At 37.1% G+C, this 17314-nt stretch overlaps 1 protein-coding gene and 1 pseudogene across 1 annotated transcript in view; one reads left to right on the forward strand and one right to left on the reverse strand.

Moving 5' to 3' along the window:
• The window catches only part of FAM19A2 (family with sequence similarity 19 member A2, C-C motif chemokine like), a 373701-nt gene that overhangs the window by 151466 nt on the left and 204921 nt on the right, over positions 1–17314 (reverse strand). The window lies entirely within an intron of this gene.
• On the forward strand, positions 2244–2362 carry LOC112472453 (annotated as a pseudogene).

Consider the following 17314-nt stretch of genomic DNA (forward strand, 5'->3'; position numbering starts at 1 on the left):
CGTAAAGATCTTCACGAAGCTTATATTTATTGGTATTTTGTCCTCACGATTTTTAGAAGAAAATAGCCAGGTTTACTTTATATGATACTTTCTAAGCAATTCATTTAAGATTGGAAAGCTTGAGTTTAGATTTTTATATTTAAAAAATAAAAAGTAGCAATTTACCATAATTAGCACTCTTATAATCACTCAGCAGCAGGAAGCTCCTTCCCCAGTTCTCTACTCTGTACTCCCACCTTCACCCAGACTCTGGGCAGCATATCAAGCAAAGAGGCATTGGGGTTGGCTCAATCCTCCAAAAACTCTAAACAATCAACAACCCTATCATTTCTCTTACATTTATTTCTAATCAAGCAAGTTCCATGTGCTACCAAGCTAAGTTGTGTTTAACCCTTTGCATGTCTGAGTTAAACCATGATACTATACACTCACACAGCACTTAAATTAGTTTGCCTTGGCTACCAGATTAAATCTCATAAGGATTTCACTGTCAGGTTTAGGTACAGGTACTGAAAATTACCCCAATCTTTAGAAAGCGCACACTTCTCATGCAATCAGTGAGCGGAGTTATCTGTCCCAGTTTGTTTTCTGGGGCAGAACAAGAATAAACCAGGGTTGGTGCCAGAGAAGTTGAAAGCAAGCATCAGGCCCAGACAGTGAGTCACAAATAGAACTGGGGATAAAACCAAGATTGATTACAAGGAGTTTAAGTGAGAGAGATCAAGAACTTGAGAAGGTGAAACATCAGAATAATAGCCAGGAAACAAGTAAAGCTCTGGTGAGGGAAGTGAGCAATCAAAATGCAAACGAAACAGGACACTGAGAAGGATATAAAGAACCTCAAAGAAGAAGAACCAAACCAATGCCAAACAGAAGCTAATGCTTCATCCCCACTAGCTAATAGTTCTCATTCAGTCTTTATTAAGGAGAAAGTTAAAAATTTTATCCAAACTCCCCAGTGAAACCTAATGACACTGACAGTTATTTATCTAGTGCCTGTATGTTAAGTACTTTAAATACATAATGTCATTTAAACCACACAACGACCCTCTAAGCATTTATTAATTCTCTATTTTACACATGAGAAATCTAAGGCTCAGAAAGGTAACTTCCTTAAAGTCACCCAGACAGTAAGAGCCAGAGGTAGGATTCAAAGTGCTCATTTCTCTATAATATGCTATTTATGCTGATGTTTATGCATAGCAAAATACATGTAGTTCACTTTCTAGAAATGTGCTGTCCAACATGGTTGCCACTAGCCACATGTAGTCACAGAATTAAAAATTTATAGAATGTATACTGGTTATGTATATGAGAGAAGTTGTTCTAGTATGGCACAACAGGGAGTGGTATTAAGTGGTAAGTAGGTCATGTATATCTGTTAAAGGCATCAAATTTGAAATGTTTAAAAACACTCTGCAATAATGAACAACCTCTCCCAGTTTTGAGGCTGTAGGCTTTATTACACTAGAATGAAATGAAGTTAAAAAGAAAGAACCAGGTAAGAAAATAGGTGGACAAAGAAGGTTCAAAGAAAGGAAATTGAGCATAAAATGATCCTGATTACTAAAGTGCCCATCCACATAGGAACCAACAAATCTGCATCTTCCATTGACATTTATAATATAAAGCCTCTAATATTTCTCAAAAGACTTTATGAATATGTGTTGATTATTATGCCCAATCCTCCTTGGAGGTAATTCTAATTCAACAGTTTTTGTTAGCAAAGAAAAAACTGGGAGACATTGGGGAAGAAATTTACTCAAAGTTGCAAAAGTTAAGATGGCACTCTGAAAGCCTATCTATGATTCTGGCCTCAGACTATGAGTCACATTTCTTTCCGTTTTATAGGATAGAAGTCAGGGGGATGTGAGTCACAGGGAGAAAGTGCATAGGAATCATGATCCTCACTTCCAAGTATCTGTAACATTTCTTATTAATATTTGTTGTGCTACTTTGCTTTCTCAGTAATTTAATCCTTAAGCCAATAAATGGGGTCAATAATAATAGAAGTCAAAGTCCTTCATGCAAGAAAGTCACAAGTGGGCAATCTGGTCAGAGAATAAGTATGCCTGCCTCTAAGGTAGCTATGCCCAGCCAGAGAGAAGACCTTAGGACAGTCAGAGTACAGGAGAAGCTAGATGTGATATCTTCACAACCCTTCAACAGAGCTCAACATCTGAGTCCTGGGGGCGATGGTTTTATTGTACTCAGAATAAAGGTGACAAAAGAAACATCAGCTTGTCTACGGCCATGCTACCCTGAACAAGCCCGATCCTGTCTGATCTCGCAAGCTAAGCAGGGTCGGGCCTCGTTAGTACTTCGATGGGAGATCACCTAGGAAGATCAGGTGCTATAGGCGTAAAAATTAAAAAAATAAGGGGTTGTAAGCTGACAAGGTCCTTGTAATCTGTGAGGTCAACCAAGGGTTGCCTTGCCTAAAAGAAAAAACAAACATCTATTTAAATAAGAACCTGTGGAAGTGACTGTCTTGTGTAATAAGAGGAGCACAGGACTAAGAGGTAGACCCAGCTATACTGCCATCCTGATCAACCTCAGGCACGACACTTAACCTTGGTAGAGTCAGACAAGGTAGTCACTCAGTCCCCCAAAATTCTGACATTCTAAGTTTCTGTGATGGAGAGATGTGTTCCCTATACTTATTCTGCGTGATTATAATAATTCTATGTAAGATCCTATGGGTAAAAAGAGTGATGAGATATGAGAACATCAGGAAATCCACCCTAATCCCCACTCTCTCCCCGCGACGCCAGCCCCTGATGCCTCTGATGCCTTGACTTTAAGAATGAAGACCCAAGGGTAGTTTCAGGCAGCATAAGGAGGGAACAGTGTTGAAAGTTCAGCTGGAAGGCATTAAAATAAAACTTCATTTATTTTACAATTTTGCCACAGGCCATCCCTGTCTTGGGATCTAATACAAAATTTCTATAAAGGGCCTGCAGCTGGCCTCACACCGGAAGTAAGGGGGGGATCCAGAATATGGATATTATATTCACCACACTGCCCTCTCTCACAAAAATAGCTCAGAAGTCCAAAAGTGTGGGTAACTGAGCAATTGCCTTGAGTGTCAATCAGGTTGGAAATGCATTTTTAGAAAGCTTGGTTATTTGAAATTAAGAGTTACTCTAAGCCCCATGAAAATGATTAGTGCTATCCACTTAAAGACTCTCTTGGTCCATCAATAAGTAAAGACTACCTAACAGAAAACATTAGACTAGTCTCTTCTAAGAGATTTCTAAAGAAATATGCTCATTGCTAGATTGTAGGACCCGTCATTATGTTCGCAAGATTTCACTCTAAAATTATTATATACCATTCACTGATTCATTCAACAAGCATTTCAGTGTGCATTATTTGCCAGGCAAGGGATCTAGAACTGACAAAGAATTAGACCGACAAGGCTTTTATTCTCTAAATAGCTATTTTCTAGTTGGAAAGACAGGCTGTGTTAAAATAAAATTTAAAAAAAAATAAAATAAAACATTTTATATGCAGTATAAGAAAATGATAAGTCATAGGCTGAATGTGATTTGCAACTTGCTCTGCAATTCCATTTCCTAGATTAATATAGTTTAAGGTTTGAGAGGACCACAAACATGTAGTTTAAACACCCATCCAATCCTTTCTACAAGATCCCCACCAAGGGGCAGACCCACATATTCTTGAAATTACCCCATGAAGAGGTACCACTCCCACCAATTAGGACAAAATCATTTTCCCAGAAGAACCTGGCCCTAAACCATGTAAATCCAGATTCCCATCCACACATGTATTTCTAAATACTAAAGAATAACTATCACCATTTCCTGACTGATCTAAGATACCCTCAGGGCCTTCAGCCCTTTCTCATGTGAAATGACATGAAACACTTTGTCACTGAGTTCACTCTCTTCTAAACAGGTTCCAAATTTTGTCTATGTCCCTACTAAAAGATACCATCCAAAATTAAACATAATAAAAAGGGAATACGTATCATATTAGTTATAAAATACAGGCCTTGGGGTCTGATATATCTGTGTTAGAATGTCAGCTCTAAAACTGCCAACTGTTTGACCTTTAGCAAGTTAATTAGCATCTCTGTTTCCTCATGCAAACTTTCCTGTACTGGGATCAGAATGCTTCATTATATTCCTCATAGCTTGATTGTAAGGATTAAATGTGATGTAGTATCTATAATACTTAGTATAGTATCCAATATATAGCAAAGGTTTAATAAGTGATAGTTGTCATTGTTTTTACTATCCAGCTGTAATCTGACTAGCCCAAAGTAAAACATGACTGTTAAGTCATCTTTGAAGTTGTATAAAATTCCCTCGAAGACTATTATCTATTTCCATGTTGCACCATTTGGTTGCAATTCTATGTGCATGTTTTTTTATTCTCTAATTTCTTCACTTGGTAACTCACCTACCTCTGATTTGTGCTTTCATCCCATTTAGAAAAAAAAATTATGAGTAAGGACACCTGAGCCATGCGTCACAGTAGAGTCTCTTATTCCCAACTGACAGAATCACAGTGAAAATTCCAAACTAATCTAAGATGCTCTCCATTTTTGCCTGAAAAATAATTAAGGAAGGATATATTTCAGGTTTTATGCTTCCTTATCCAAATTATGTACAGATGCTGCATGGAAATGTATTCTTAATAGGTACATTAACTATGATAAAGTTCACTCACATCATTGTCATTCATGTCTAATTAACTTAAATGCCCAGCTGGGAGTAGTAAGAACTTGCACAAGGCAAGGAGAGTGAGCACGTGGACCTCTCAAACCCCAGTCCTGCCATTTGAATATATAAGGATAGGGAAGGGAAATGGAGATGAGTATTCAAGATCAAGAGGGTTAACTATCAGCAGAACCTGGAAAGACTACCTTAATAGCATAGCTCTGAAGTCGTTGGACATGGAAACTTTCTTGTGACAAGCAAAGCACTTGTGACATAATAAAATAGTAAGAAAAAGCATAAAACTGCCCCCTAGGAATCAAAGCCTGAAGACGTGCACAATAAACTTTTACATAATTTTCACCTGTCAGAAATTAAATATTTAGTTCTCTTTAATGATAAGGTCAAAGTTATACCCAGTTCTTTGTGTAGTATCTTTGCCCATTTGGCATCCAGGCTCTGTTTGATCGATGTCACTGGTAAAGGGCTCACTAGCTCCCAAGCCATAGCATCCCACTGATGAAGCCCTCTTTTGGTTAGACATGCCTTCCTTTTATTCAGTTTGGTCTCTATACCCTCCCTAACTTCCCCCAGCCCCATAACTGACCTGTGCACTCTAGAATGACATATCAGGAAGCTCAGCAGGTAGGAGACTGAAGGGAAGGAGCAGTAAGTATTTAGGGATAGTGCATCTTTCCCTGCTGTCTGTTAAGCAAGCAGGACCATTTATTTCTATGAGAGACAAGTCCTACTAGGAGGCAGAGAAAGATAAGAAAATTTGTTACTTGGGTACAGGTCTATCAAAATCACACTATTCCTATATCAGGCATATATTAAAAGGCCCAAGAAGCCATGTGGTAAAAAAAAAAGAAAGAAAGAAAGAAAAGAAAAGAGAAAGAAAAGAGAAAGAAAAGAAAGAAAAGAAAGAAAAGAAAGAAAAGAAAGAAAAGAAAGAAAAGAAAGAAAAGAAAGAAAAGAAAGAAAAGAAAGAAAAGAAAGAAAAGAAAGAAAAGAAAGAAAAGAAAGAAAAGAAAGAAAAGAAAGAAAAGAAAGAAAAGAAAGAAAAGAAAGAAAAGAAAGAAAAGAAAGAAAAGAAAGAAAAGAAAGAAAAGAAAGAAAAGAAAGAAAAGAAAGAAAAGAAAGAAAAGAAAGAAAAGAAAGAAAAGAAAGAAAAGAAAGAAAAGAAAGAAAAGAGAAAGAAAGAAAGAAAGAAAGAAAGAAAGAAAGAAAGAAAGAAAGAAAGAAAGAAAGAAAGAAAAGAAAAAGAAAAAAATCCCTGAATACCTGGGCCAACAGGCAGGCAGAGCCTAGCCCTATGAAATAGAATAACTAAGTTTTGGAAACAAAAAACAATTTGTTCAGGAGCTTGTGAATATTATGAATATATGTAGTTCTAAAGAGGCAGTACTAGGTATTTTAGGGATACAGGGATTCATAAGTTATATCAGGCATAAGAACCATGCTTGTTTAAAATGCAAACTATTGGATTCTGTCCTTGGAGATTCTAAAAAATTCAGTATCTCTGGTGTGAGGGCCAGGAGTCTTCATATTTAGCAAGAGATGGCTCTTTGGGAAATATTGGGGTCATGGTTAAGAACTCTAGAGTCAGAAAAATGTGAGTTAATACCTTGGTTTGCCAGTACCAACCACATTTTTTCTTTTGTAAAATGGAGATGACAATCACAATTCAAATCTTTTTGCGTTGTTACAAATATTAAATAAGGAAATTGGTATAAAGCATATAGCACACCGCCTATAGTGCCCCATTAAGCAATTTGTAGCAACTATTATTTTTATATTTTATTATTATAATGTATTGATTTCAACTTCCCCTCAAGGAATTATTTATACTATCAAGACCACACTTCCCAGAGGTGAGGGAGGAAAGTAAAAAAGGTAAAGGGGGTCAAATATATGGTGACAATGGAAGATTTGACTTTGAGTTTTAAACATACAACACAATATACGGATGGTGTATTATAGAATTGTACGCTTGAAACCTATATAATTTTATTAACCAATGTCACCCAATAAATTTAAATTTTAAAATAGAATAAAATAAAATGACCTCAAAAAAATCAAAAGACCACACTTCCCTCTTGGCTTCCTTTTTCTGATGCTTTATTTGAAATTCAAAAAGTATCTTTGGAAATAGGGCATAGAGGAATCAACCAGAAGACCTGTTAACTTAATATTCACTGTATCTTTCACATCCAGTCTTTCTCCCTTTCAACTCACCTCCTCCAGACACTACTCTTCATATCCTCGCTGCCATTTTTCTACAAGCCCTCTGGCATGTTACTTTTTGCCTAGAAAGCCCTTCCAACTGCCTTTCTGAATAGCTAAATAGTTCTCATTTGTGAAATACTCAGATCACTCACCCCTTTCCCAATGCAATCTTTCTTATCATTGCGTTGTGTTTTCTAATTGTATAATGGTCAGTTTCTTCATTTATCTCAACTGATCGTTGAGTCTAAATCTGTAGTAAGAGTGGGAAATGAGGAAATGAGGCAATGAATAGTACTTACTCTACCCAAAACAGTAAGGTCTGTTTCAATTGCTTAATTCAGGCATTTTTGGCCCAGCTTATAGGTTATAATATCCTGTTTTCCACTTCACTTGTTTAATGTTGACTCGTGATAAAATTTCTGCCTCATTAGTTAATTATAAATTTGAAATTATTATATGTAAAATTTTTAAATAAAGTAATGATCAAAAAGGCAATTTTTGAAGTACTTGAATCATTATCGAGTACTGAAATTAAAATATCTATAGTGTTAATATAACTAATGTAATAAGTGAGCTCTAATTTAGATACTAAATGAGACAGCGGATTGTGAAGGAATATTCATTCTTTCCACTGACAACTGAATTAATAATAAGTATATTATATAGAATAGTCTAATAATACAATAATATAAGTATGCTATATGGAATATTAGATAGTGATGTTAAGATGCTTTGAAGGAAAAAAAAGGATAAATGGAGAGTTGCCATAGATGCCCTCACTAAGAGAACACAGACTGAGAGGAGGTGAGGGAGTAGCCAAGTCAATATTTGGGGCAAAAATTCCCTCTGGAAAGGCCAATGCAAAGGCCAAGAGGCAGAGGCCAGCATGGCTGGAGCAGAACAGGAAAAAAGAAAAGCATAAGATCCAAAAACAGAAAGGAAATGGTGGGCTAAGTCATAATGGGATTTACCGGCCATTATAAGGAATTGGCTTTTACTCTGAGAGGCAAAAAGAGCTGCAGGCGTGCCTGCGCAAAGGAATGACAAGAACTGACTTAGGTGTTAAATTAATCACTCGGGCTGCTTGGCTCAGATATACAGTGGAGGAGGGGAAAGAGCAGGGGGACCACTTAGGAGATTATATACTAATCAGGTCAAAATGACGGTGACGTGGGCCAGAGCGATAACAGTGGAGGTGGTAAGAAGTGACCAGATATTGGATATAATTTGAAGGTACAGTAAGAAGACTTACTGATAGATTGAGTGTAAGTATAAGAAAAAGAAGTCTCAAGAATGACTCCAGGTTTTGGGGTGAAGCAATGGGAGAATGGAATTAACACTATGAGATGGAAAAGGCTATCATCTATCAGCTCTTCATGGAATTGTAGAATTGAGCAATTACATGAATGAAGAGTTAAAAAGATCTGGATATAAATACCAGTTTGGGATCCATTAGCATATTGGTTATGTAAAGACATAAAACTAGATGGTATGACTGTGAGTGAGCATACACAGAAAAAGAGAAGTCAAAGATTAAGCTCAAGGCCTCAACAATATTGAGAGATCGGGGAGGAAAGAAGCAACCAGGAAAGGAGACTGAGAGAAAACGAGGTAGGAGAAAAATCAGGAGTGTGGTGTCCTGTCAGCCAAATAAAGAAAATTTATCAAGGAGAAGTGTTATGATCACCTACGTCAAATGCTGTTAATATGTCAAGTAAGATGAGGAATAAGAGCCGAATATTGGGTCTGGCCTAGTGGGAGTCTTTGCTTATCTTAAGAGCAGACTTAGCGGAGTGGTGACACAATTAGATATATCGTAAAAATGGAAGAAAAGCAAGATTTTCTGCAAAGGAATGTAAAATGATGAAACTGGGAAGGGGGGAAGTGGAGTAAAAATAACTTTTAAAAAATATTGGCAAAATAGCAGCATGTTTGTATACTGGTGAAAATGATCCACTAGAGAGGTGAATAACTGATGATAGAAAGAGAAGGGTGAATCACTAGTGTTATGTCCTTGGTAGGTGAGATGATATAGGATCCAATGAACAAAGTAGAGGGATCAGCTTTAGATAGGAACAGGGATACTTTTTCTATAGCGATGGTTCATAATGCTGGCTGGACAGAAATATCCCCAGAGGAGGCTTTTTAAAATACAATTCCCAGGCCCCAACTAACAAGCTCTGATTTAACTGGTCTGGTACAGGAACTGAGACATCAGTAGTTTTATAAAGCTCCACAGTAATTCTAATGTGCCCACAGGGTTGAGAACTACTGCTCCTAGTAGGAGACAGGAAGGTAGATGTTGGTAGGCAGGTAAATGTGCTGGTGGAAGTTTTCTGCTGATCCTTCAGTTTTCTCAATAAATCAGGAAGCAAGACCATCAGGGAAGATTGATGATGAGGAAGACGTGCTGGTTTTGAGAAGAGAGGAGAAATGATGAACTAGGCATGCAGAGATTAGAAGAGTAAAACTAGTGAAGGACAGTATGATGACCGAGAAGCATTCAAAACCCATTTAAAGTGTATGGTTACAGATTTACAGTGACACCAGTCAACCTGTTTTACTCTAGCCCCAAGCAGCTGCACAAGTGCAGAAATAGAGGAGTTGGATTTAAAAAGGGTTGTGCTTCTCCAAGTTAAGAATAAAGAAGCAAAATGAGAGTGAGTGAATTAAGAATGTATGCAAGACAGTGAGTGTAATGATTGACTGTGGGATTCAAATGAAAGAGGGTTGAGAGAATATAGAAGCTGAAGGACAATAAAAAGATGGTAGGATTAATGGATTGAAGGTCCTGGAGGGGTTGAAGGATTAATGATGGATATTAGAAGAATGTCAGGATAGTAAAAGGAATGAAAAGATTGTAAATGGTAGTCAGAAAGCAGCACAGCTGAAACTGAAATTATATGTGGGTTACAGTTACTGGTAATACAAATGCCAGAAAATGACCATGGGATTAAGTAGCTAAGGTAGGAAGCAGGGCAAGACTACTGGAGAAAGCAAGTTTAAGAAACTGAGCTGCCCAGGTGTTGGCAGGATTATGTCCATATATATTAAAATTGCCCTAAATTAAAGCAGGAATAGTAATGAACAATGGCAGGAGCTAAAACTGTCAAAAAATGTGGAAGAATAATTTAAGGATCAGTTGATGAGAACACTGAGAGGTAGAGGATCACATAGTCTGTCGACATGAGATGTTTCAGGGAGGACAAAGGAGAATGATCTAAAAGTGGCAATGAGTAACTAGGAAACCTTCCCTACTTCCAGCCTTGATGGTGGGAGGGCTAGTGGAAGAAAAAAGCCACCACTTGAGATATCCACAAGGGAAACAAGATCCTCTGAAGAGCCAGGTTAGTATCAGTAGAAGAAGGCAGAGGAACTGTCCAGAGAAAAGGTGAAGAATATGGGGGCAAAGAGAGACCTTGAAGGGCCCAGTGGAAAAGTTTTGGGAGATGGGGAAAGGTGAGAGAAGGAGACAGAATAAGAGATAGTCAAACCTAATGGGAATTAGAGTATGGGAGAAAACTGGAGTTTCTTGTGGAGGATATTTTAAAGGAATAAAGGGCAAATAAAGTCAGTCCGATGGACTCGAAGCAGAATGTGATAGTGAGGCTGAGAGCATTTGAAAAGTGGAAAAAGAATTTAGGTGGAATCAAGGAGGTCTGGAGTAACAGAATATTCTTATCCCTCCTGCTGGTACGTTCTCCATTTGAAATTTAAAGTAAAATTCAGTATAAAGAAATGGATTGAGTCAATTATGGCAACAGTGAAAAGAGCAAGAGATTTAGAAACAGAACACTTGCAGTTAAATTTCATCTAGAATAATTAGTAATCAAAATCATTGTTTTTACAGATTTCAACACCAACTGCTCATTGGTTATCACGGCCCTAAAGAGATTTATGGTCACACAAGTTGTCCGTTAGCATCCTTATTCAGTTTGTATTATCCTAGTCAATAGCATACTCTTCTGGAAGAATTAGAATCACTAATAATCTTCATGATGAACATAATCTCATTAAGCACAGTTTGCAAGGGCTACGGGGTCAATAGGCCAACAGAACTAGATGGGCAATTCAGTATCAAGAACCAAAGCAGAACCAAGTCATCAGCAGACGTCCACCGAGCTCCCCCAAATCAATCACTGTGCAATTTCCACAAAGAGAGAACAGGCAATAGATATATCAATACAATAGCAGCAGATGGCAAATGAAAAGCAACACAGATCATTTGGTACTTTCGTCATACTTCGTTGATGCCAAAACTATCCAAAAGGGGAGAAGAAGGGAAATAAAAGAACCTCGAATCTGACTATTTGCCCAAAATAGAAGTGACTGTATAACCTTAAATTGGCAAGATTAAATCTCCTTTCCCTAAGTGAAAACAAAGCCTCGAGAGCTAAACTAAGTTCAGATAGAGGAACATACAGGTACTTACATCTCTGGGTCCCCTGAATGCTAAGAAGCCACTTCAATAATAGTAGGAAACATGCACTGAGCACTTTGTATGTGACTGGCTTATGCTAAACAGTTTACATGGATTATCACATTCCTCTTCACAGCAATCCTATGAGTAAACACTATAATTTGCTCTATTTTTGTTCATCTTAAAGCTGAAACCTCATACTACTCAGAAGCAAAACCAAGATTTGAACTGCTAGATACAAAGCCTCTGACCCTACTCATTGTGCTCTGTACTGCCCCTGTCCAGTAGAACAAACCATTTACATAGTCAACATTTTAGGAAATCACATTAGGACATTAGATTCAGTGGATATCTCCCAAAGACTTATTATCCCACCAAATTTAAGTTCTCCAAGACCTTGGAGCATACTTCCACAAGTTTTCATCTCCCCTTATAGCACTCTGTGTGAGGCAGGGGGTAATGACCTGAACAGCAATGTCCATAGCCCAGCTTGCCAGAGGCCATGAGGTGCCATGGTCCCCAGGAGAACAGCACTGCCTTTGATAGCCTTGATGTTAACTCCTAAGAGGATCCCGTGGCAGAAGTAATTTGGTGTCAACATCTTAATGCACACAGTGAGAGCTTGTCTCCCACTTAAGCCTGATAATAGTTGCTTTGATAAAATAAATGACTAGACAGACAGGTGAGAGATCAGTGAGAGAAGTTCCCACTTATCCACAGTTTCAGTTACTCTCGGTAAGCCACAATATGAAAATATAAAATGAAAAATCCCAGAAACTAAACAATTCATTAGTTTTAAATTGTGTGCCGTCCTAGGTAGCGAGATGTAATCTCCCATCCCCCCGCTCTTTCCCACCCAGGATGTGAATCATCCCTTTGCGCAGTGTACTCATGTGGTAGAGCACAATAAGATTTTTTGAGAGGGAGAGAGACCACATCACATAACTTTCATTACAGTATATTATTACAATTGTTCTTTTTTATTATTAGCTATTATCGTTATCCTCTTACTATATGTAATTTATAAATTAAACTTTATCATAGGCATGTATGTGTAATAGAAAAAAAAAAGTATATGTAGGGTTTCAGGCATCCAATGCAGGTCTGGGGATATATCCTCTGTGGATAATGGGGGACTACTATATTTCCTTTTAGAACATTTCAGAGTAGCTAAAGAAATTATGCTGTTCAACATGTTTTGCTCCTCATGCCATCGGTTTAATCATTATCATAAATAACAATAGTTTTTCATAAGGTATTCTATAATTAAAGTATATTATCGTTTTTTTCAATTTTAGGATTACGGGAAACTCTGAGCCATTCCACATGTTGTCTTTCAGCTCTCAAAATTAATCCCTGCTATAAACACACCCAGATTAATCCTCATGTTGTATGCCTATATTAGATTAGAAGGCTTAGAAACCTTGGTTCATCAGATACATAAAAATACTTTAATTTTAGATGCAAATATTGTAGTATCCCAATTTAAATCAATGTAATAAAAAAGGCACAATGCCTGATCTTAGGCCATGTGTGCACTAAGCACCATCCAGCCACTGTGTAATTGAATACCTTTTAATGCCTTTCCATAATAAGCGTATTATATGAATGCCATGAATGAGGAATCTACATTCCTACCATGTAATTTTCATTGCAGCTTACTTGTGATTTTTCATGAAACTCTACTTGACACAGAATCTTAGATCTGCTCTGCTTCTCTCAGTAGTCTCGAAAATTAAAGAGAAATAAACTATTTTAATCTCCAGTATAGAAGGTGTTGTTTAACTCTAGCTACATGTGTCTCTGGTGGTCACTGTCATTTTGTAATGTCACAAGGACTTTTGTTTTAAAATGCACGGTGGGCTCATATAGCAACTTTATCAGATGAATCATCTTCTTTGGGAAATTGTCTCGAACACAAAAATATACAGCAAACGAATTCTCGTATCAGATTTGTGCCAGTAAATTTCTATAAATAACGAAATTTCTGTATATGGGGCTGTTGCCAGCCTACACAAATACATTTGAAGATAATTCTGGTCACCAATGTTTTTATACTTTGCAAATATTATACCTAAGCATAAATGTCCCCCTTCGCCTCATGCCTTTTTTTTAACATCAACGAACTACGTCAACTAACATTATAAATCACTGAGTTATTTTAAATTAAACTTTGTACCAGAAAACTAATTTCCTCATCCAAAGCAGTAAAATAATGTATACATAAACAAAAAGCACCTAAATAGTATTTTAAAGAAACAATAGCAGTTTGTCAGCTTTCCTCTTCGGAGAACGGTCTCTGAAGGGCCACCACAAACGCAGTCCACCAATCGCATGAGGGAGGGTGCCCTTTACAGCAAAAGACAAGAGACTGTGATGCACATGGTGCAATGTTATTTTCCTCTTCCACTTGTGTTCAAATTTGAAAAGAAACTTTAAGGTGGCGACCCATGCATGAGAGTGGTAATAACAGACGCTTTCCAAGGCTGGGAAATGAAAGAGAGAGCTGAAAAATGAAAAACAATAGTGCCACAGCAAGGAGAGGAGAGGCATCATGCACACCCTGTGTCTTTTAATGCCCCAGAATAGGCCCCCAAAGCCCTTCTTTTCTATTCAGTAGGGCTCTAGATTTTCTGCACCCAAGTGGTTCCATTAACTTTCCATATCCTTCCTCTTCCTGGCAGATAGTTGATTCCTTAATATTTGATGAGAGTCCATTCGAAATTATTCTGTGTGGTAGACTTTTTGCTGCATCATGGAGCCACCAAATCAAATGCACAATGGACGTTTCCCTAGGCTACAAGCTGTTGTCTCCCGGGACTAAGGAACTATGAACACTGTGCTGGGTTAAAGGCAACCATGGAAGTTAAAAGAAAATTGAGTTTATCCAGCTGACCTTATTATCAAGTTCCCCAAACTACTTCTACATAGTGGAAGTGACCTATGGAGGTCAAGGTAAAGGAGATACTTGTGCTGATGTGAAAAGGAATCTTCGTATGCGAATCCGAGTTTGTTTCATGTCTAGATTTATCTCTGACACTTCATGGCATCCAGGAAGGAACACAGAATTTGACATCAGATTAAGATCCAATCCTAGTTCAAGCTCTTAAATATTCTCAATAAAAATATTCTTAATAGCGCTGAGCTGTAGTTTTCACATTTATGTAATGGGTAGGTGATACCTACCTCATTAGCTTGTCATGAGGATTAAATAAAATTATATAAAGTTCCTGGTGCAGGACTTTGACCCAGGGGCTTAAAAATATGTCACCTATTTATGGGTCAAAAATTGTTCAAAATAATTTAATAGTAGCAGCTATTATAATCATAGCAGATATAGTAAGAACAATAACAATGACCTTTAATTGAACACTTTGTAAGCGAGGCATCATGCTAAGCATTTGTGCACAGAATTTCTAAATCTCATTTAAAAAAAAAATACAACATGGATGTTATTTAACAGAAAATATCCCTGTTAAATGGTATAAACAGCAAGGAGAAAACTAGACAGGTAAAGGACATTCCATCCTTGCTTTGAGTCAGAGTTCTGCCAGACAAACTAGCATCTAATTTGACTTAAGGAAGGTTAAGTAACTTCTCCAAGGTCACACAGCTAAAAACTGCCCAGTGCTCATTTTCATTATGTATTCTAAATGTAATAGTTTTCCCTGGTTTATGCAACATATCCCAAAACCTAAAAGCAAAAGAGATCCTTGGAGTCCGAGTAAATTAAATTCATACAAACTCACCACCCTAAATCCTGTTGCTATGTAGCCCAAGGCTGTCAGATGAATACTGTTCCCCAGAACTCACCCAACCAGGAACCCATGGAGTAGGCTGAAGTAATACCATACCTATCAGAGATAAGTATACCTATCTGCACCTCTAGTCTGACCAGAAAATCCTACAGAGGTGGGCTGACAGTGACCCAAGGTCACAAAACTCCCATTCAGAACAGCTCAGAGACTTGGAACTGAGGAATAAAAACTCACCACTAATGATACTAATTAAAGGAAGAACTGGAGGAAAGCAACTCTCTCAGGAGTTAACATTAAGTCCAAACACCCACAAGAATCACAGTCAATGCCTCAGAAGAGAACTAAACTGTTACATGAGGATGATAAACAACTTCCTGCCTTTTTTTTTATCATGCTAAACTGAAATCTGAGATATGATGTTAATAAACCCCTGAGACCATCAAATATATATCAATGAGATGCTCATTTGCCTGGGAAAACTCTGCCTCAAAGCAGGGATCAATTGACCACATGTTCTCCAGATGTTTCTTCATGCTGTTTGTGACACCTGACAGACACTTTTCTGTATCTCAGAAGCTGTGTTTCAAATATTGGCCTTGAGCAAGAGTTTCTCTACATTAAGCACATAGAGAACACAATAGCTAACTCGGAAAAGTAATGAGAGAAGTACCTAGACCAAAATCTAAATGGAGTAATCTTTCAAGCTTCTCCACTTCTTGAAAGAATTTCTTAATAAACCACTTCCTTATGACATTTAATGTGTGATCATTTACATACTTAGAATGTTTGGTGAAATATATTTATTTTACAAAATGAAGAATAAGTATATGTCTCAGGTCAGGTAAGATTTATGAAAAAAATGAGTCCACTTAGCTGATAAACCTGCCATGAACATATGAATAACTAATTACTGACTGTACAGCACCATCGACTGAATCAGGATGAGAAATAGAACTGTAAAGTGCTATATGCAAAGTGCTAAGTTTTACTAATATTCCTTACCATGAAAAAAAATGTTGATTTTATGAGAGTATGTTTTATTTTTAGAATGTCTGGTTTTTGACATTATCCAGAATTAATTATTCAACAGTGAATGCCAAGAAACTGAAGTTCCAAAATGATAATATTTCAAGCTACTTTTCCTAGAAATACAATGTTTCTCAATTGATAAAAATTTATCATAAGCAACTGCCTATATCAGTTTTTCAGAAAACTTTATCATGCTCTAATTCATCAAAAGCCACCAGACTGAACTGCCATCTTATCCCCAAAACAATGAGATAGTTCATCTAGCTATTTGTAAGTTTATAAACACTCTATCGAGAGCTTGATATGCTACATCACACCGATTTTAAACTCCATCCAATGTATCAGAAACTCTAATTCTTGATATAATCTTATTTCATTATGAGATTTACACAAGCTTAACAAGAATTACAACTTTAAGAATAATGGGATTCTTCAGCATATTCATTACATAGAATTAGAAAATGGAAAATGTTTATCAATAAAATTCTGCAATAAATTAAAAGAATCTTTTTTTTAAAGATCAACTTTTAATCAAAACAAACAGAAACAGACTCAAAATACTTGGAGGTTGGCAGCCCTGGGCACTCCTCACTGAGTTATATGATCTTAGCCAACTGTGTTTTCAAATTCCACATCTTTAAAGTAAGAAAAGAACAATTTGTACCTATTGCATGGACTTTTCTGTGGAGCAAAAGGGATAATTTATGAGATACAAAAAGGTATATGATGTTAATATTGAGGGCATTTTCAAGTGAAAGGAAACAGTGAAAATATGTAGCAGCTGCCTTCCCTTGCGTGACTGTTCCCTTCACCCACTCTAAGCAGAAGAGCCAAAAATAAGTGGTTGCCTGAAATGGACCCAGGGAAAAAGTGCGATGCTCTGGCACTGAATTTACTTGAGCTTTGGTATCGCTTCCTTTCTAAATGGCAGAGCTTACCTGCCCCCGCCTATGCAGACGTATGATAATAAATTTAACAGTGTTGTCTTGTTCAGCTTTCTTACCTCTAAAACTGGCTTTAGAGATAATATATTTAATTACTATAGCTTAGTGCTTAGCACATTCATTTATTCAACAAATAATCTGTTCTCATTGCTGCAGATATAACAGAGAATGGAATGGAAAAATCTCAGGCCCCATTGAGTTATCCCCAAATACAGGAAGATAGACAATTAACAGAAGAACTGAGAAAAA

This window comes from Pteropus alecto, unplaced genomic scaffold (assembly GCF_000325575.1).
Source record: "Pteropus alecto unplaced genomic scaffold, ASM32557v1 scaffold76, whole genome shotgun sequence".
Taxonomy (NCBI): domain Eukaryota; kingdom Metazoa; phylum Chordata; class Mammalia; order Chiroptera; family Pteropodidae; genus Pteropus; species Pteropus alecto.